The sequence below is a fragment of the Capricornis sumatraensis genome, chromosome 9, assembly GCF_032405125.1.
Source record: "Capricornis sumatraensis isolate serow.1 chromosome 9, serow.2, whole genome shotgun sequence".
Taxonomy (NCBI): domain Eukaryota; kingdom Metazoa; phylum Chordata; class Mammalia; order Artiodactyla; family Bovidae; genus Capricornis; species Capricornis sumatraensis.
The window spans coordinates 81308997-81329096 of NC_091077.1; the positions used below are offsets into that span (position 1 = coordinate 81308997).

The following is a 20100-nucleotide window of genomic DNA, read 5'->3' on the forward strand; positions in this document are numbered from 1 at the left end:
AAGTGTTTCTAATTAGTGAATACAATGTAAAGGAATGCATTCTCATCTTTGTATTACAGATTTATATTTTTAAGGTTGCTCTTGACTTTTGAAATGGCACACTCTGTGGAGTATGTCTCTTTCTAAATAAACCCACTTCTTCTCCATCACTATGTTTCTCACCGATTCTTTGTGATGAGACATCAAGAACCTGAGCTTCATTAATTCCCCAAACCAGTAACTGCTTGGATCTGCTCTTTGGGACTCATGAAAGGTCTAGGAGACAAAAGCCTTTTTCTACAAACAATAACTGGGGGGAAACGCTTCCTCCCGAAACTCAGGAGCAACTGATTTCCAACAGAGGGAAGGGCAGGGATATGATTCTGGGTCACCAGCCTTATTTCAATGCAACAGTAAAAGTATTAGTAAGGCAAAAGAAAAAAAAGGAAAAAAGATTTATGTTTTTAAAATAACTGGGTAAAGTTGGAGACACCCACCAGCTGAAATTCTCTCACTGCCCCATGCTTTTAAAAAAAGTAAGTTGATAATTTTAATTGGCAGTTATCCAATTAATTTATATCTACAGTTGTTCAAACATGTTAGGACACTCATCTTTACTACTGGTATCTTCTTTAAAATTGAGTTTTAAGCTATTTTACACGCAGTAAAATCTCAATTTTAAGAGTTTTGGCAAATGAAGGTAAAGTTCTATTACCCCTCAAAATTTCCTCAAGCCCCTTTTTAGTCATTCCCTTCCTCTGATTACCACTGATCAGGGTTGTCCCTTTTTGGCTCAGATGATAAAGAAGCTGCCTGCAATGTGAGAGACCTGGCTTAGTCCCTGGGTCACAAAAATCCCATGGAGAAGGGACCGGCTACCCATGCCAGTATTCTTGCCTGGAGAATTCCATGGACAGAGGGGCCTGACGCGCTATAGTCCATGGCACGGAGTCGACACGACTGAGCGATACACACACACACACACAAAGTACTTTGAAATAATTGTAAACTCACAGGAAATTGTAAAAATGGTACATAGAGTTCTGAGCATTCAACACCTAACTTTCTCCAGTGGTGACATCTTACATAACTGTGGTACAAGATCAACACCATGCTCTGTATGTTTGAAGGCAGGTTTTCCTTTCACTTCTTTGCCTGTATTTACTCATTTCTTTTGACACAAATTTAATTCTGTAGTGTTAAAATGAGCAGATGCTAGTTTTCCCTCAGATGTCTGCCGTTGCATTTTCCGTATTTCAGTTGGATCACCCCTGTTACTCCCTGCATTTTCTCTATTTTTTTTTATTCCACCACCCCGCGCCCCAATTTAATTCTGCAGCTAGTTTTTTTCCCCCTTGAGCTTTGTGCCAGACGGTACTATGGTCAATTCTCCAGTCCCTAACTTCTATATCGGTCCGCAAGTTTTAAAGGTGGTCGTGCTAGTGCTTAATTGTGCTCACAGTAGTTTGACAGTGTGTGTTTTGAGAGCCGGCTCGGTTCTCCAACCTCTGAGAACACTTTAAGCGCATTGAATGGTTCAGCTCCGTTCTTGCCCTACCTTTCTCCATTCGGCATCGTTTTATTTTCTAGATATCTGGTTGTTTGTTGGAGGAGAGTATGCAGAGACTCTTGAAGTCGCTGACACCCCTCCCCTTTCTCAATGCGCCTCGTTTGTGCCGCGCTGAGATAACCCACCGCCTCCTTGGGTTCTCGAGGCCAGTCAGGTGCGGGGCGGAGCCTCGGCGGCGGCCGTTGAAAACCCCAGGGAGGTCACGCCCCCCGGCCCGGTCCAGACGCACGCGGCCCACGACGTCAGCCGCCGGCGCAAGCCAGGTCCCGGGGTGTGCGGGAGATGCAGTGCGCATGCTCCCTCTGAGTCGCCTCAGGCGACGGCGCTGAGGGCGGGCTAGGGCTCTTTCAGTGGCGGGCGTCCCTGCTGGTTGGCTCTGCTCCTCTGCCGCAGCCCCGTTTGCCCCCGGGGGCCCAATGCTCTGGTCCTCGCGATCGCTGGCTGGGCGGTGGGGCCCTCACCCAGCTCCCCTCCCCCAACTCCGTCGCCCCGCCCCCGCTGGGCTGGGCGGCCGGATCTGGGGCCGAGCGGAGCGGGGTGAGTATTCCCACAGCTTTTGCCGGCAGTCTCTTCCCCGCTCTCTTGCTCGCCCGGGCGTCACACAACTCCTGAGATAGGGGGGAAGGGAGGGCGAGGGAGGGCGGGGGTGGGCGGGAAACAGCCCAGCCCTGAACAAAAGGGCGGGGACGCGGGGCTCCCGCCAGTGAAATGCAGGCCGGGTCACGCTGGAACCGCGGCGTGGGGACGAGCTGCCCCCGGGTCTGGACCCCACTCCTGGGCCACCATCGTGACCTTACCCTCTACTTAGGTAGTTCTTACCCCGGGTTTAAAGCCAGTCCCCATTTAGAATGTCTTTGCCTCCTAATCTTGAAACAAAGGATATTAATGTACTGGTATTCCATTAGTCAAGTATTATTTAACCTGAAGGAATTATTCTTTAAGTAGTAGGAATTTTTCTTCCAAGTAACCTGTCCACTCATAGTATCTAAAATGATGACTGGGAGAAGGGCGGGATAAAGGAATGTTAGTTACCTGATTTATAGAGCCAACCTTTTATGATAAACATCCTCCAAAAGGCAAAAGGATTGCTACACTGTCTTTTCAAAGTAGAACCTTGTCTAATAGGCCCACCTGTTAGAGACTCAATTATCTAGGGAACTATACTTTTGCTTGACATAGTATTGATTAGGGCCCAAGCTTTGCAGTTACTTTGTTTTTTTTTCTAATGGAGATGCAAATTACTTCTGACTGGGAGAAAAAAATATTACGCTGAAGGTTATAGTTTTATTGCCCTATTTCCAAGATTTTTAAAAATAATTTTTACCATTCAGCTTGTTACTTCATTATGAATTCAGTAAGTTTTTGCCACGGGCTCACTTTGTATGAATCGTGTTTATAACGTTTCAAATATTACACTTTAACAATGGCCTCACTCTTTAGTAGTAAAAGCATACTTTAAAGAATTGGAAAGCATAGGCCCTGAGTAGTACTCCACCTATCCTTGCTTCTGAAGGGTCAAATATGGACAAAATAGGACATTTACAAAATGCGCTTTTAAGTTTCTGAGAATGATAAGCAACCCCTTAGGAAAAACAAGTAGGTTAAAGTTTATATAAGTAATTTCTTTAAGACTGGGCTTGATTTAATAATTGATATCTTTGAAGCCTAGAGATGTGTTCAGTTAGTTCAGTCGTTCAGTCGTGTCGGACTCTGCGACCCCATAACTGCAGCAAGCCAGGCCTCCCTGTCCATCACCAACTCCCGGAGTCTATACAAACCCACCTTCATTGAGTCGGTGAGGCCATCCAACCATCTCATCTTCTGTCGTCCCCTTCTCCTCCTGCCCTCAATCTTTCCCAGCATCAGGGTCTTTTACAATGAGTCAGCTTTAGAGATGTGTTAGGGACCCTAGAGGGAGTGTTTGAGACATAAACATTATCAGGGAACCCTAATAACAACAAAATGTCCTAGAGATTGGTGATTAACAAGTGTCTTCAGGGGCCATATTTCTGGGTATAAAACAATTGGAAAATAGGGGATGGAAACTAAATCCTACCTAAAAACATCCAAATTAGGGAGAGGCTGCTGAAAATTATGCAGAACCCAAGGGTCATTTAATGTAACTGGCACCGGAGGCCTTTAAGTGCTTGATTGTGTAGGTTTACAGGACCCAGAAAGAATATTTACTAATATGAATTTAGCTTCAAAGTTAGGGTTAGTTCATATCACTGTTGTATAATAGCTTTTGGAAAATAATCATCTCTTTTGAGTTCAAGAATTTATAGTTTCCTTTTGTTTACTGTTTCAAATAGAATCTCTCTATAGAATTTTAAGTAGATTTAGAAACTGCACCACCCGCCCTCCACATACACATACAAACACCCCAGTATTCCAGTATTCCTTAATCTACATTCTCTACTTAGGCTCTTTGCCTGTCTACTCTGCCTCTTTTCAACCTGTTCCTAGATTCACTGCCTGCCCCCCAACCCCTCATCATCTTCATTTTTTGTAGTAGCTCTGCCTTTCAGTATCCTTTTATAATTCAAGGATTACCTGAAACGTAATTACTCTAGAGCAGAAGCTCTGATTCCACACTGACTGCCTTAGGTCAAATTGCCACATTTAACAGCTGGTACCTTGGACAAATTACTTAACCTCTCTATCCCAATTTCTTCATCTATAAAATGAAGAAAATCGTAGTAACTACCTCATAGGGTTGCTATGAGGATGTAACAAGCTAATATGGTTTTTAATTCATTGAGTGGCTCAATGGTAAAGAATCTGCCTACAGTGGAGGAGACTTGAGTGTGATCCCTCGGTCAGGAAAATCCCCTGAAGGAAATGGCAGCCCACTCTATTATGCTTGCATGGGAAATTCCATGGACAGAGGAGCCTGGTGGGTTACAGTCTGTGGGATTGCAAAGAGTCAGACACAACTGAGTGACTAAATAACAACAACAAACTGTAAAAACATACAAAACAAAGATAAATGAGAGTTGTGAAAAAATGACATGTGAATACAAAGATGAGGTTGGGGTATACTGGGTGTGTGTGTGCTCAGTTGTGTCTAACTCTTTGTATCCATGGACTGTAGCACTCTAGGCTCCTCTGTCCATAGAATTCTACCGGCAAGAATACCAGCAGGGGTTGCCATTTCTTCCTCCAGATGGAGTGTATTATACTCAAATATATAGTGGTGGGATATAGACTAAGTTCTGAGCTTCATGATGGTCATTGAAAAGAAGGAAACATATCACTTGCTGAGGAAAAACACAGCTTCCTTGGATGTATTTAGTGAGTGAAATGTATATTGTGATAACAGATACACATTCAAAAACATACAAAGAAGCCCTAGGGTTAAGTTCATCAGACTTTGTTAAGCCTAACCTGCTTTTCATTTTTTCTCAAAGAGGTCTCAGTTCAGTTCAGTCGCTCAGTCATGTCCGGGATTGCAGCTCCATGGACTGCAGCATGCCATGCTCTTCTGTCCATCACCAACTCCTGGAGCTTACCCAAACTCATGTCCATTGAGTCAGTGATGCCATCCAATCATCTCATCCTCTGTCATCCCCTTCTCCTCCTGTCTTCGGTCTTTCCTAGCATCAGGGTCTCTTCCAATGAGTCCATTTTTCACATCAAGTGGCCAAAGTATTGGAGTTTCAGCTTCAGCTTCAGTTCTTCCAATGAATATTCAGGACTGATTTCCTTTACGATGGACTGGTGTGATCTCCTTTGCAGTCCAAGGGACTCAAAGAGTCTTCTCTAACACCACAGTTCGAAAGCATCAATTCTTCAGTGTTCAGCTTTATGGTCCAACTCTTACATCCGTACATGACTACTGAAAAACCATAGCTTTGACTAGATGGACCTTTGTTGGCTTAACCACCATTTTTATGGAACTGTTCCGTACATTGCAGAATGCTTATTTTACTTGGTCTTTGAGCACTAAATGGCAATAGCAGACTGCATTGCTGCACGCCCTACCCCACCTCTTTGTTACAGTACAGTAAGATCCTACTCATTTCCAAACAACCCCTTCAAGAGTGTTTCTTTCTGATGTTGGGAGCCATTGGACCTTATTTGTCTTACTTTATGCAACCTATGCTTCATCTACTGCCTTTTTTTTTTTTTAAACTTAAAAGCACATTCTTTTCAGGTCCTGTCTTGCTGGAGCTATTCCATCTTTTGACAGACTTTTGTTTCCACTTGGTAGGCTCTTATTCAAGTTCAAAATTCAGTTCCAAGTTTTCTAGATTCCCTTTTTCTGGAGTCTTCTCTGATTTTCCCAGAAAAATTTTGATACTTTTTCCTCTGAGGACCTACACACATAGCAAGTGCTAGGATATTGTAGGTGCTGAGTGAATGAATGAAAATCTTGTAGAAATAAGAAGGCATGTTAATCTAGTCTTTAATTAAGACTTTGCAAGATGAAATGTCTAATTGTTTTTTTATTTTTTTTGAAAAAGTAATACACTTGGTAATATATTTTAAAAACACATTGCTCTGTCTTGAATTCAGACTCTAGACCAGTGCTGAGTCTGGAACCTCTGAAACAGTGTTGATCTTTTTGCATATCTTTGGCCAAGGTCATAAGCTTTTAGTTCCTGGTTCTGGTCTAATTAGGATATGTGTTGATGAGTTAGTGCTACAAGTCCCACTATTCAAAGGCAGCAAAAGAATTTGAGCTGGTGTATCAGTTCAGATCTTCATTGGAGGAATCATTTCTCTCACATGTATGCAGAGAAGTCTTGTTTTATGTAAAAACATGATAATCTTATAAAAGTAATGACACTAGTATCAGAAAGGTTAGATGTCATACAAATCTATTGTTTGAATGGGAAAAGATCCAATTTATGTATAGGCTTAAAAGTTTAGTTGAAGAAAGGTGCTATTAAGAGATAGATATGTAAATTCATTTCAAAGTTTGAATTTTTTTAGTATTTTTACTTAGAATATACAGCATGCTTAACTCTGTTATAAGGTCATGTGTGTGTGTGTGTGTGTGTGTTAGTTACTTAGTCGTGTCTGACTCTTTGCAACCCCATAGACTGTAGCCCCACCAGGTTCCTCTGTCCATGGGATTCTCCAAGCAAGAACACTGGAGTGGGTTGCCATTTCCTTCTCTAAAAGGAACTGTAGAAAGAAAGTGAAGTCGCTCAGTCGTGTCCAACTCTTTGTGACCCCATGGACCGTAGCCCACCAGGCTCCCCCATCCATGGAATTTTCCAGGCAGGAGTACTGGAGTGGGTTGCCATTTCCTTCTATAAGATGTGAAGTTATAAGTTACAAGTCCTCAGCTGTTTAAACATTGCTTTGTCATCTCTGGTGGAAGAGATGGCTGTCGCTACGTCACTACACTGATTTTTGTTCTTTTGGAGGCAAACTGTTTTTTTTTTTTCTGTCTGCATTTTTGTTTTCCTTTTTGTTCTTTAAATAAATTCCATAAACTACCTCTAGGCATAGGTTTCTTTCCAGCATTTTTCTCAAACATAGTGAATCCACTCAATTTATGGGAGTAAATCTTTTTAATCTTTCTTTTACTCAGCTCGGGAAAAGTTTTCAGTTGTATGTTTGCTTATGATTTCAGTTCAGAAATGCCAGTTATTTGTAGGTTGGATCTATGTTCTTTGTCCTTCCTAGCAATCAATATGCATTGTTTTCTTCTTGGTCCTTTTTCTTCTGTGTTTAGAAATCATCTCATGTGTATATGTTAAAATGTTAATGAGATTTTTTTCCTCCAGCTTCTGTACTTCTGTTTTTTGCCTTTTGTATTGAACTTGTCTCTTATTATATGTTTGAATTCCCTCCCAGTTTATTCTTCTTCAGTTTCCTTTTTAATCTTAGCTGTTGTTTTCCCTCTCATTTCCTGCTTTTAAAGACTTTTTTTTTTTTGCCCTTTTCCTTTTTCAGTTGGAGAAGGAACTGGCAACCCACTCCGGTACTCTTGACTGGAGAATCTCATGGATGGAGAAGCCTGGTAGGCTACATTCCATGGGCCGCAGTGTCAGACACGACTGAGTGATTTCACTCACTCACTTTTTCAATTGGGAAAGTAAAGGGATAATTTCTGAGTTTTTCCTTCTGTTCCCTAATGTAAGCCCATGATAGGAACAAGCCTTCTTTATGGCAGTGCTCCTTTTTCTTATGGTGCGCAAGCTTCAGCGTAGCCCTGTGCTGTTAGTAAGGTTTTTGGTTTTCTTAGTTTGACAGAAGAGGGACTTCTGTAGGGATGGTGTTGCTCATTCTTGTCAGACTGAGTAAGCTTCTTGCATCCCTTCACTACACTTAGATGCTGGAGGACTCTTCTTTTCAGTATTAGGTTGGAGAGCATGTTGATAGATACAACCCAATTTATGAAGGATAGGTCTCTCTGTACTCAGGAGAGGCCTTTCCTATTATTTAATCTTTCAGGCCTGTGTCTCTAATGAGGGGAATATTTTGATGTAATTTGAAATGATATATTGTTTTTGAGTGTTTTGGGAGGGGAAAGAGTAAGTGGTGTGACACTGTTTTTCTGAGGATTCCTTCTGTTCCCATAACCACCTGTTGCTGACTTTACATAACTGTACACAGTTCTCTACAGGCTTCACCTTCCATTTCTGGTCATGGACATTGTATCAGTGAGAGATAATGGTCTTGAAAGAGAATTACCAATGGGTATTGGAAGCCAGTTGTGGCATTTGTCAGTTTCTGTGGTGTAAATATTCCCATTGTGGTTAATTTCAAGCTGTCAACTTGATATCAACTAGCTCCCCAACTCCTGAAAACTTAACAGTTGATTCTCTGATACAGTCCAGCTCCCTCATACCACTACATAAAGTTTCTCTGAAGGAAATGCTCCTTAGGTGCTTGGAATATGAGGGAGGCTTGAGGAAAGAAAGCAGTCTTATGAATTCTGTCCTCAGCTCCACGCTGTGGGGGCACTGCAGGCTCTTTTTTTTTTTTTCTGAAGGAAATATAGAATTGAGAAGAACTAAATGCCTTTTTGAGGTCTTCCCTGTAGCTCAAATGGTAAAGAGTTTGCCTGCAATGCAGGAGACCAGGGTTCGATCCCTGGGTTGGAAAGATCCTCTGGAGAAGAAGGGAATGGCAATCCACTCCAGTATTCTTGCCTGGAGAATCCCCTGGACAGAGGAGACTGTTGGGCTACAGTCCGTGGGGTTGCAAAGAGTCGGACATGACTGAGCAATTAACACTAGATGCCTTCTTAGCCTCTTCCTAATTGGACCTTTTGATGCAGAGGCCATAGCAAGCATCAGCTACCAATAAAGCTATCCCATGTCCCTCAATTCCAGTTTAGGTACAGTGCATTATCCCATTTAAACTTTGATTTGGGATGGATGTTTCTGTGGGAAGGGAAAGAGGGAGTGCTGAGTTTGCTGGTCAACTGCTGTCAAGCCTGAACTAGCTTCCTCTCTTTTTCTGCTTCCTGTGCATTTTATTGGGCCTCTCGGTGGCTCAGATGGTAAAGAATCCACCTGCAGTGCAGGAGACCTGGGTTCGATCCCTGGATTGGGAAGATCCCCTGGAGGAGGGCATGGCAACCCACTCCAGTATTCTTGCCTTGAGAATCCCCATAGACAGAGGAGCCTGGCGGGCTGCAGTCCACGGGGTCACAAAGAGTTGGACACAAGTGAGCGACTAAGCGCACAACACAGTGCTATTTATTGGATTATTGGGATCATGCCTGCTGTGCCTCACCCAGGTTGCCACATGCCTTGAAATCCAGGGCCATTAATATCCCTATTAAAACAATCTGTCTTTTGTCTTGGTGTTCTAGCATGAACCCTCAAAAGTATCCCTAGTGCTAATTACAAATGCTTTGTTTTGGGGCCTTCAGAATTGGGTGATGTTTCTTATCTGGGCCTAGGATTCTACATTTAAATTTATACCCTGGTTGCTTCTTTACTCTCAAAAATTTGAGGGCCACTACCCAGGGACCCTGCTAGGTAAATGATTAACTAATTTAAATTAATTCCAGCCAAATTCATATAAAGATAATAGGTTGAGTTCACTTCCCTAATTGAAAGCATTTTTAAGGAAAGAGTCTAAATCTCCAATTAAAATGTAGAATTGCTGCAGGGAGGGACAAGGACAGAGGAAGTTGCCTACTTTTATTAGTTACAAATGGTCTTTAATGTTTCAAAGTATGCATATTATGTTCTGTGATAATCACATTTTTGTAAATGATCTGAAGTTCTGGGGAAATTTATATTTCTTAAAATGTTTTAGTCTTATTATGACTCTGATATACACTGATTTATAGATTCATTAAAAGAAATATCTCTGACCCAAAAAACAAAACCAAAAATCCCTAAAACAGAGAATCAGTTACCCACACATTAGATTAAAAAATCTCATTAAAATATGTGGAGAGCCCCATGTGGAGAGAAGTGAAAAGAATTGTTTTTAAAACTAAAAAGAATTATTTGAACAATGATTATATACACAGTGTTAGAATTCATTGGGGTTACTTTTCTGAAAAGATAATATTTAATAGCAGCTCTTTGGATGAGTCATCGGAAAAGACCCTGATGCTGGGAAAGATTGAAGGCAGGAGGAGAAGGGGCCGACAGAGGATGAGGTGGTTGGATGGCATCACTGACTCGATGGACATGAGTTTGAGTAAGCTCTGGGAGTTGGTGATGGACAGGGAGGCCTGGTGTGCTACAGTCCATGGGATTGCAAAGAGTTGGACACAACTGAGCAACTGAACTGAACTGAACTGAATAGCAGCAGAATAAGTTTTTTCACACTGTCTAGTTTAGGGCTAACACATAGTTTAGAAAGACTGCTTTCACTTGGTGAGGAAAAAAATTATTCTACCTTTCCAATCTTTAGCCTCTATTTGAGCACTTAAAATAAGGTTTTGATTGTTTGAGTTCAAAACAAACAGCTATTCAGCAAGAGTGAAACTCAAGCAAAATAGATGTACTAACATTTGACACAGAAGAATTTTGACTTATTTCTAACTTTTCCTTGTAGTAAGAGATGAGAGTTTCATTGTTTAGGATAGATGAGAATTGGAATTTGTCTTTTACTGATAGTTCATCTGAATTCTGTTTTTACCTCTGGTTTGAAGACAGCTTAAGTCTGGAAACATAGGCAGTTCGCAAGTCTCAGGTTTTCCATGTGCAAAATAAGGATTATTCTTTCCATTATTGCTTAATAAGTTGCAGTTGTGGTTATTTCTATTTTTGACTGTAATTCCAACCTTCTTATAGTTCTACGATTCTAATTTTTGTCCCTACTAGACTGTGAACCTGGTAAACGGCCAGAGTGTTACAATTTGAAAAGTACATCTAAAAATGTTGATTGTATTTTATTTTCATTTTTAATGAGTTGAAATAGCCTTACTTGAGCAAAGAGATAATAATTACTCAGTGATATTTCATTATACCATATTATGATGATTTGAATTGAGATGGATATCATTTTAATATAATATAGTTCCTAATTTTATAATCAAGCCATAAGTGTTTTTTTTTATTATATGTAACATCCTTGAGCAAAGCCTAGTCCTTAGATAATTTTTAAACGTATTCAACCAAAAATTAATTAGTGCTTTGATGTTCAGTCATCTTGCTAGTGGCACAGTGCTGTTAATTAGATAAACTATGGCTATTGAGTGAAATTTTATGTTTTGACTAACATTTTGAATAGTTCAGTAAACCTCAAGTAACTGGAGGCCTTAGGGAATGGAGTGTTTTTATTTAGTTCAATTTTGTTATTAAGTAAGAGTTTGTTTGGAATTTATAAAATGTTCCAAAATGTTTTAGTATTCTTTATGAATTAAATTCAATTTTTCTTTGATTTAGTATTTCTTAGTATATGTCATGGTCATCATACAGTTGGAAAAATTATTTCTGTAACTGCTTTGTTTTAGTCTTCCTATTCTCATTCTGTATCCTCTTCCTAAGTGATCAGATGTGTTCTGTTATCTGTGAAATGTTGATTGAGAATTAATATTCCTAGCTCAGAGTTCTCTTTCCTCCTGAGTTCCAGACTCAAAATGCCTGCTAGATCTCTTTGCTTGGGTACTGCACAGACATTTCAAACTCAAACTCAGGGGTGCTACATTAAACCCATCTCACTTCCCAAATCTGCTTTTCCTCCAGGGATCTGCTTCAGTCTGTCAGGTATGTGTGTGCCCAGTTGCTCAGTTATGTCTGACTCTGTACAACTCCACAGACTACAGCCCACCAGGCTTCTCTGTCCATGGAGTTTTTCAGGCAAGAATATTGGAGTGGGCTGCTATTTCATCTTCCAGGGGATCTTCCTGACCCAGGAATTGAACCTGCGTCTCCTGCATTGGCAGGCGGATTCTTTACCACTGTGCTACCTAGGCAGAGACTACCACTTAAGGCAAAGAGCTAAGACTGTTTCTTGAACCTTTTCTCCCACCAATTGCTTATATACCAAGACCAGCGAAGTGTTGTACTGACTTAGTCGTGACTCTTTGTGACCCCATAGACTATAGCCTACCAGGCAAGAATACTGGAGTGGGTTGCCATTGCCTTCTCCAGGGGATCTTTCTGACCCAAGGATCAAACCCAGGTCTCCCACATTGTAGGCAAACGCTTTACTGTCTGAGCTACCAGGAAAGCCCTGAATCATTTTAAGAACCTTTTAACTGATCTCTGTCCAGTCAGATTAGATCTGTATTCTCCTTGGGAAGCCAGAATGCTTATCTGATCAGTTTACTCCCACTTTCAAAACCTTTTGAGCCCTCAGGCTACAAGGCCCTCTTCATCAGCTGTAGTTTTCTCAGTACCCTTTCTCTACCTCTTGAGAAATCTGTATGCAGGTCAGGAAGCAACAGTTAGAACTGGACATGGAACAACAGACTGGTTCCAGATAGGAAAAGGAGTACGTCAAGGCTGTATATTGTCACCCTGCTTATTTAACTTATATGCAGAGTACATCATGAGAAACGCTGGACTGGAAGAAACACAAGCTGGAATCAAGATTGCCAGGAGAAATATCAATAACCTCAGATATGCAGATGACACCACCCTTAAGGCAGAAAGTGAAGAGAAACTAAAAAGCCTCTTGATGAAAGTGAAAGAGGAGAGTGAAAAAGTTGGCCTAAAGCTCAACACTCAGAAAATGAAGATCATGGCATCTGGTCCCATCACTTCATGGGAAATAGATGGGGAAACAGTGGAAACAGTGTCAGACTTTATTTTTTTGGGCTCCAAAATCACTGCAGATGGTGACTGCAGCCATGAAATTAAAAGATGCTTACTCCTTGGAAGAAAAGTTATGACCAACCTAGATAGTATATTCAAGAGCAGAGACATTACTTTGTCAACTAAGGTGCATCTAGTCAAGGCTATGGTTTTTCCTGTGGTCATGTATGGATGTGAGAGTTGGACTGTGAAGAAGGCTGAGTGCCGAAGAATTAATGCGTTTGAACTGTGGTGTTGGAGAAGACTCTTGAGGGTCCCTTGGACTGCAAGGAGATCCAACCAGTCCATTCTGAAGGAGATCACCCCTGGGGTTTCTTTGGAAGGAATGATGCTAAAGCTGCAACTCCAGTACTTTGGCCACCTCATGAGAAGAGTTGACTCACTGGAAAAGACTCTGATGCTGGGAGAGATTGGGGGCAGGAGGAGAAGGGGACGACAGAGGATGAGATGGCTGGATGGCATCACTGACTCGATGGACGTGAGTCTGAGTGAACTCCGGGAGTTGGTGATGGACAGGGAGGCCTGGTGTGCTGCGATTCATGGGGTCGCAAAGAGTCGGACATGACTGAGCGACTGAACTGAACTGAACTTTCTCTACCTCTAATTCAGTTACACAAGAGTTTTTCAGTTACAAGAACTTCTTGGGTTTTTGCACGTTCTGTTTCCTTTACCTCCTCCTTTTGCTAAGTTAGCTTCTGTTCTTCCTTTTACAGACTTTTTAGATGTCACTTTCTCAATTTATATGTGCACTGAAACAGCTTGTTAACCAGAATTTTGCATGTAAACTGGAGATCTCACTTATATCCTTGAAACATTTGACTGCCTTCATTGAAGCCTCTTCAGCTTATCGACTCTACTGTACTTATATTCCTGTACTTGGTGCTTTCTCTTCCCAAACCTGTTCTCCCACTGTTGCCCTGTTCCTCTCAGATTTTCCACTGTGACCTCAGCAGCACACATCCACAGTTAAAAAACCAACCAACAAACAAAAAACCTAAACCCTTCATCCATTATTTCCTTTATTACGTTCCGTGGAGTAAGGTGTTAAAAAATGTTACCAAGAAAAGGAATTTTGTGGTCAAAAGAGTTGGGAAACCCTGAGTTATTAGTTTCCTCACACAGTGTGCGTTATGAATCTCCAGGGTGGGAGTGGCACGCGGATATAGTGTTTCTACACATATCTTACGTGATGTTAACATCTGCGCAGGTTAGTGCTTCCACCAAGTTGTTTTCAAGGAAACTTGACTTATAAACAACAAAAAAACCGAAAACCCTCTTTGAATGGAGGCTGCTTTTTCTTCCACCCTGCAGGGCTCAGGGTATTGAGATTGCTAGTAACCCCCACTTCTGCAGAGCCAATTTTAGGTTACTTCTTCAACATCATGGAAATAGTCCTGCTACTTTGAGGCTCATGAAATTTAGCTCTACCAGATACGACAGGGTAGTCTTTTTTTCTCACATGCTGTCTGTAATCACTGGTAGTGGCTGCCTTGAGCGCCATCTTGAGAAGGAATCCAAGGCTGTGTTCTTGCTATCGTAAACAAAGGTATTGGTTTATTAGTGATTATTCTTGATGGTCCTGGTGTTGTATACTACACTTACCACCTCTGTGTTACCACCTCTGTGCTCTGCTGTCTTCTACCATTTGCCCGTTGTCATTTCTAAATCTCTTAGTTGAACTTCCATATTTTTAAAAGAGCTCTCTGTTCCTGATAGTTCTCATAATAATCCTAAGTGACTTAAGTGTCTGTGTGGAAGACAGCAAACATTATGTCTTATAGTTTTTTAAACTTCCTGAGCTCCAGTGACCTTCATTTCCAAGCTACTGTATATATTTAACTTCCATGGCCACAGCTGAGACCTTCTCAAGTTCTAAGTCTCATAGTCTTCCCATTCTTTCATTTCCTTCCTTTCACTGCAGTTCTTCACCATCTTTCATATGTAATATTTCTTGATACTGCCATATTTTCCCAGCCCCTTCTCAGCATTTTTTCTTTTTTTTTACATAATCTGGACCTTTTAACTGTTGTTCTCAATAGCATATTCTGCTCCTTCTTTTACCCTTATCCTTTCACTGACTCAGCCAGCGAAACTCAGCTTTATGTGTAGTCAGTGCAACCCTCTCTGCTGGTTCTGACAAGGGGAGCTGAGCTGAGCACTGCTGAAGGCAACCACAATCCTCATAGAATGCTGTACTACAAATTCAGGCTCCCAGCCTGTGCTGGGCCTTCCCTTGTGTCTGCTCATCTTTAAATGCTGTCCTCTCATCTTCTTCACTAGCAATTCCTAATCTATATTTGCTTCCTCAAACACCTCACTGTTCTCTACTCCTGTATCTGAAAATCTTGGGATCATCAGACTTTGTCTTCCTTAATATTTATCCTCAAATGCCTTTCCTCCAATTGCAAGGAATGTCGTGTTACTCATATCCATCCTCCGGTAATGATGACTATATCTCCTCCCAGCCCCTTTAGGATATTGCTTCATCAGTCACTTTCTCTATTTGGTATTTTCAACTTTTCCCTCTCTCCAACACCCTTTGTTCAGCTTAAACATATATTCTTATCTCCTTTCTTAGGAAAAACAATATCCTCCCTTAGGCCTATGTACTGCTTCAGTTACCATTTGTATCTACTTTCCAGTCAAATTTTTTGAAAAGTAGTCTACAAATTTTTTGCTTATTTCTGCATGTGTAGTTTTTTCCTCAGCCCATCACAGCCTGCTTTCTCTACCATTGCTAAAACTGCTCACCAAAGCATCAATGACTGCTTCATTTTGAAGCTCCATACATGTTTTCAGCCCTTTTCTTAATGGGTCTCTCTTTTCTTTTGACAGTGTTGGTTCTTTGTTAGTTATTCTCTACTCCCTTGAAAACTTTATTCCCTGGCTCTGTGACATTGCTCTTCCTGGCATCTCCTAATGCCTCATTTCTTATTCTCTAGCTCTTGTGTTTATTCTTCTGCCTCTATAGGTCCCTTAAGTGCTGCTGCTCTGAAGGTTTCTTTCTCAACCCACTGCTCTTTTCACTATGCAGAGAGGTTGCTAACTTTTTGGTTAAGACTCCTCAAGAAATCTGTTGAAAATTCTAGAATCTTTCCTTTTCAAAATATAGGTAGGAGTATACATACACAATTTAGTGTAAAATTTCATAATCCACCAGAAGCCATATTAAGAATCTGCCATATGCATTCCAGCTTGCAATATTTACTCTCATGGTTTCATTTGTCTCTTTTAAACAAATTAATTTCAGATCTTTTAAGTTCATCTTGGCCTCTCTCCATAATTTAAGATACGTATTCTTTCTGCGGGGCTTCCCCATGGTGGCTCAGTCATAGAGAATCCACCTGCAGTGCAGGAGATATGGAGATGCAGGTTCGATCCCTAGGTCGGGAAGATCCCCTGGAGCAGGGACTGGGAACCCACTCCAGTAATCTTGCCCAGAAAGTCCCATAGACAGAGGAACCTGGTGGACTATGGTGTAATAGGGTCACAGGAGAGTCAGACATGACTCAGCAACTAAAACAACAATTCTTTCTGCTCCCTTTCATTGCCTGGGTTTAGCTCCTCATGACCTGTCATAGACCTCTGTAACAGCTTCTAACTCTCCCCCTTGCCCTCAAGCTGTGCCCTTTAGATACATACACCATGGAATGTGAAAGTGAAAGTTGCTCAGTTGTGTCTGACTTTTTGAGGACCCATGGACTATAGAGTCTATGGAATTCTCTAGGCCAGAGTGCTGGAGTGGGTAGCCTGTCTCTTTTCCAGGGGATCTTCCCAACCCAGAGATTGAACCCAGGTCTCCCACACTGCAGGCAAATTCTTTACCAGCTGAGCCACAAGGGAAGCCCAACCACCAATACTGTTCTGACTTTTCAACTCCAGCTTCTGATTCTCTGTTTCCTATGGAAATGGTTCAAATTCTGGCATGGCACACAAGCCTCCTGTCAGGAAGTTCATTACTATTCTATCTAGTATCTTTGAGGCCCTTCCCATCCATTTCTGCTCCATTAGTGAGTGCAGACAAATTTAACTTGCATAGGATTTGACTATCTCTATCATCCCTTACTCTCTGCCTATCTCTTCAAAACAAAATATTTTTGTTTATTTGGTTATGCTGGGTCTTAGTTGTGACATGCAGGATCTTTTTTCAGTTGCAACATGTAGGATCTAGTTTCCTGACCAGGAATCAAACCCAGGCCCCTTGCATTGGGAATGCAGAGTCTTAGCCACTGGACCACCAGGGAAGTCCCTCTTCGTATATTTACCGTATCATGTTGGTGGCATCAAACTTGTAGTTCTTTACACCCTTCTTTACTTGGTTCACACCATCCTTCCTGCATGGACCACTTTTCCAATCCCTGGGATTCACTCACTGACAGTTACCCTGCAAAAACTCCTACATACCTTACAGATTCAACTCCACTCCCACCCCACACTTTCCCACACCTTCCCCTCTTTGTTAGGGACTCTTCTTGTGCCTACCATAATCTGTGCGTTGTTCCATTGTATACTTTAACTTGAAGTCCTTTTTTCCAGTGCTATCAGAATTGAGAGGTGAGCTCTTAATTAAAAAATTTGATTAAAGCTAGAATTAGAAAAATTATACTTATGTACTTAAAACATTTTATTTCAACTTAAAACATATAAATATATTCATTTGCCAGTTTTCCTATGTATTACCAAGGCATTTTCTTTGAGTATGGGTACTTGATTGGAATTCATTGTTTATTCTTAATTATACTGAATGTGGAATGCATTCTCTAAATTTCTAGTTTGGGTTTAAAAGAAAGAACATAAGCCACTTGTGCAACAGTCTGAATGCAGAATCCTGGTTTGTATGATTTTTTTTCCCCTCAGTCAGTCTTTTCAGTTGTATTGCCTATAAGTAGTTCAGTAGTATATGTTTTCATATAAAGACTTGTCTTTATCGTCTTTCCAAGTCTTTATAAAGTCTACATCATAGAAATAATAGTTATCTTTTTTTACTTACATTTTACTGATTTGGTTTGTGTTGCATTAAAGAAGGCTTCCCTGGTGGCTCAGAGGTTAAAGCGTCTGCCTCCAATGTGGGAGACCCAGGTTCGATCCCTGGGTCGGGAAGACCCCCTGGAGAAGGAAAAGGCAACCCACTCCAGTATTCTTGCCTGGTAGGCTACAGTTCACGGGGTCGCAAAGAGTCGAACATGACTGAGCGACTTCACTTGGCCACTCACTTAAAGTATGTATTTATGATACATGAATGTGGTTTGTGAACTTTACACTCAACTGATAGGAGCAGAGACGCTTCATGATAAGCATGCAGCAGTCAGTGTTTTATAGAGGGAGTAGACATTGTGTCATTTAATCTGGCAGTTTGAGTGGTGCTTGGTTAAGAAAGTTTCTACTGTAATTATTATTACCGGTTATCTCCTTCATTGCAAGATAATTTCTTACAGGGCAAGGATTATATATTTTTTCATTTTTGTGTATTCTAACCTTTGTCTATGCATGGTGCCTACTACTTAGTAGAAATTTGATATGTATATACTGGATGAATGAACAAATTCTTATGTAGGTCATAGTGAATTTGAATAATCAGAAAGAATGCTGTACTGGGAATCAGCTAGTATAGATAGATCTTTAGCCCTGGAGTCAAACTGGGGTTTGAAGCTTTCTTCATTTGTATCTTTGAGTTTTCCTCATTTATATTCTTGGGATTCCCTGGCGGCTCAGTGGTAAAGAATCCACCTGCCAATGTAGGAGATGCAGGTTCGATCCCTGGTTCTGGGAGATCCCCAGGAGAAGGAAATGGCAACCCACTCCAGTATTTTTGCCTGGAAAATACCGTGGGCATGGTACCCTGGTGGGCGACAGTCTGTGGGGATGCAAAAAAGTTGGATATGATGACCGACTAAACAACAACTACATTCTTGGACAGATTACTTTCCCTTTTTCTTTTGAGGAATGAGGATAGCAACAACCATTGGGTTGTGTGAGGATTAAGTGGGAATGTGAAGTGTCCAGCATAAGTACCTAATATAGTAAGCAGTTACCAAGTGCTAAATTGTCTGATGATGCTTATCACTAACAAAGAAAATGTGGGCATTCACTTGGTCCAACTTTTCTCATTAGGAGACTTGAACTATATAATCTGTGAGTTTCCTTTCAGATGCGCTAAAGTTTTCTTTCTATAACCAGTATTTCATGTTTTGGACAGATTTATGTAACAAATATATGGATAATCCTTGATTTGTCACATTTGCTGAATCAATCAAGTAGATAATTAGGTGATCATAACCTTACACCTTGTGAAACGGTTACTTTAGGCTTTGAAACATCATTTGTTAGTGAGTTGAACTTGAATAAAGTGGAAAGAATGGCCCCGCTACACTAATCACTGTCATGCTGTTTATATAAGAGCTCAAACAAGAGATGGCAAGAATGAACGTCGACATTCTAGGAATCAGCGAACTAAAATGGACTGGAATGGGTGAATTTAACTCAGATGACCATTATATCTACTACTGTGGGCAGGACTCTCTCAGAAGAAATGGAGTAGCCATCATGGTCAACAAAAGAGTCCGAAATGCAGTACTTGGATGCAATCTCAAAAACGACAGAATGATCTCTGTTTGTCTCCAAGGCAAACCATTCAATATCACAGTTATCCAAGTCTATGCCCCAACCAGTAACTCTGAAGAAGCTGAAGTTGAATGGTTTCATGAAGACCTACAAGACCTTGTAGAACTAACACCCAAAAAAGATGTCCTTTTCATTATAGGGGACTGGAATGCAAAAGTAGGAAGTCAAGAAACACCTGGAGTAACAGGCAAATTTGGCCTTGGAATACGGAATGAAGCAGGGCAAAGACTAATAGAGTTTTGCCAAGAAAATGCACTGGTCATAGCAAACACCCTCTTCCAACAACACAAGAGAAGACTCTACACATGGACATCCCCAGATGGTCAACACCGAAATCAGATTGATTACATTCTTTGCAGCCAAAGATGGAGAAGCTCTATACAGTCAGCAAAAACAAGACTGGGAGCTGACTGTGGCTCAGATCATGAACTCCTTATTGCCAAATTCAGGCTCAAATTGAAGAAAGTAGGGAAAACCACTAGACCATTCAGTTATGACCTAAATCAAATCCCTTATGATGATACAGTGGAAGTGAGAAACAGATTTAAGGGCCTAGATCTGATAGATAGAGTGCCTGATGAACTATGGAATGAGGTTCGTGACATTGTACAGGAGACAGGGATCAAGACCATCCCCATGGAAAAGAAATGCAAAAAAGCAAAATGGCTGTCTGGGGAGGCCTTACAAATAGCTATGAAAAGAAGAGAGGTGAAAAGCAAAGGAGAAAAGGAAAGATAA

At 41.1% G+C, this 20100-nt stretch overlaps 1 protein-coding gene across 1 annotated transcript in view; it reads left to right on the forward strand.

The window, feature by feature from the left end:
- Nucleotides 1-2053: 2053 nt before the first annotated feature.
- ATG10 (autophagy related 10) overlaps nucleotides 2054-20100 on the forward strand; it is a 270613-nt gene continuing 252566 nt past the window's right edge. Inside the window, exon 1 of the mRNA XM_068981433.1 lies at nucleotides 2054-2086. The gene's annotated coding sequence lies outside the window, so the exon portion shown is untranslated. The remainder of the gene's footprint in view (nucleotides 2087-20100) is intronic.